Raw genomic sequence first — 2,074 nt, 5'->3', positions numbered from 1 at the left:
GAATAATTTTGTTACCCGTATGAATTTCGATACTCAGGTTTCGCCTTTCCTCAACATCAACCATAGATCAAAACCGTTTAATTTGAAGTTCCTTTTTCCTAGCTCGTGTGGTGGGAGCTCAAACCATGCGAAAGGAGTATCAGATCTATACGTACATCGATGATCCTTTTTAGTATGAGATCATTGAAAACAGAGTTTTATGTTAGACATCGAAATCACTGAGGGGGAAAGTAAGATTTTCATATGCTGTTGAAAGGTGCCTGGTTTCTTTTGGCAATGAAGTTTGTGCGGTAGCGTGGTGTAAAGACGTCCGGCCTGGAAAAATACTAAATATCACCACTCTAGTTCTTTCTTCTGTTTAATGTTGATACAGTGCTATTGGAATGGTGAGAACTATACCATTTAACCACACCTATTCCGTATGGATTACACCAGCCTCTGAGCGCCATTTAGAACTTGTTAATCCTGCAATATTCGCCAAAAAAACCCATTGAATAACATGTATGCCTCCGTGATTCTTAATAAAACTCAATGCCATATGGTCCATTAAGTCATGGAAGCTGAACTCTCCGGCAAGCTTGGACGGCTGGAAACCATCGGGGTGTGCATCAATGTGCTCAAGGATGGAGCCTAAGGTTCCAATGTCGACAACCGCGGAAAAAAAAGGTCAAAAGGTCGCGCAAGCCTTCGCGGGAATAGATGACATAACAAAAGCAGGTAAAAGTGCCGTGGTTTCTTATCCGTTCAATTATGGGATCACTACGACGAGTTCGGAAATCGTTCGTAAATACGGCTAAAATTAGAGCGGTCTGTTCATGTCCAACAAAACCACCCAAAAAAAAAAAAAACACGTGATGCATGTTTCGTAATAAAAAAAATCAACATAATAACAATTAGACATCATGATTTTGAGCAAAAAATAAATATCAAATAAAAATAATAAAAATGTTGAATAAATAAAAATAAAGTAGAAAATAAAATTTAAATTATAATGATAAAAATAGATATAATATATATAAGTGGAGAAATCAAAATCATGTTTCTACTAATTATCTAATACAAAGAAACACTAAATATAAATATAAATAATTTATTTTAAAATAAAAGTGATTTTCCTAGAAATTGTGAAATAATTTAAAATTCTGATATAAAATTAAATAAATATAAATTGAACATGTTTTCCTATTACTAATGTGCATTAGAATAAAAATATTAATGCACTTTTTAAAAAAAGAAGAAATAAGGTTTGTAAAAAAGAAAGGCAAAACTTGTAGAAGTATTGATAAATATGAAAAAAAAATAAAATCTTATCATCCTGGAAGAGAGAAATTTAGGACATTAAAAGCTATTAGATGCATAGAAATCAACAAGAATTAAGGAGATATTATAGACACCTTCAATGTAGAGCGTTTCATTGATTTTGAGGTAATGTGCATCTTATTGCTAGGTATATAAAAGGATGGGAAGTTTCTAGTTTTTATTTTCTTTCTTTTAGAGAGAGAAGTTATACTTTGTTTAATCAGATTACCTATTTTAACAGCAAAAACCATTGTTCAGAAAATATGAGTTGCACAAGGGTTGCCAGGTGCACTGTAGCTCATGCATTCCAAAATAGATGCTTGCGGATTCTTAGTAGTCGATGTTAGCAGAGTTTGCATTTATATGTGTGTGTATGGTGCTTCAACTTTCGCAAGTCAGATTTATGTCGTACAAATAGTTTGCTGGCATCCTGTTATCAGAGTTTGCAGGAGATAATTGATCGGGGAAAAGAAAAAAGATCAATCATTTCAATGATTATAACAATCATAAAAATAATTAACTTTCACATACCTCAGAAGTTATCAGTAGCCCTACAGTCATGCCAGTAATGTCAGTAAAGATACCTGAGTTGACACTGAAAATGCAAGAATTTCTGACTCCAACTCTTGGTGTCAATTTTGCACCCATGCTCCAGAGAATGGCTGCTCCGTCACACAAAGGAACTAGTTTGTCCCTGATCAAGATATATAGCTTGTGTCTGATCTAGATGTATTACCTAAAATCTCTTTGATGCCTCATGCAAGCTTCAGCAGAT

The sequence above is a fragment of the Phoenix dactylifera genome, chromosome 3 (assembly GCF_051530095.1).
Source record: "Phoenix dactylifera cultivar Ajwa chromosome 3, Ajwa_hap1_PhDact_Kaust_v1.1, whole genome shotgun sequence".
NCBI classification, from domain to species: Eukaryota; Viridiplantae; Streptophyta; class Magnoliopsida; order Arecales; family Arecaceae; genus Phoenix; species Phoenix dactylifera.
The sequence above is the reverse complement of the archived record's forward strand: the minus strand, read 5'-3'. Positions refer to the sequence as shown.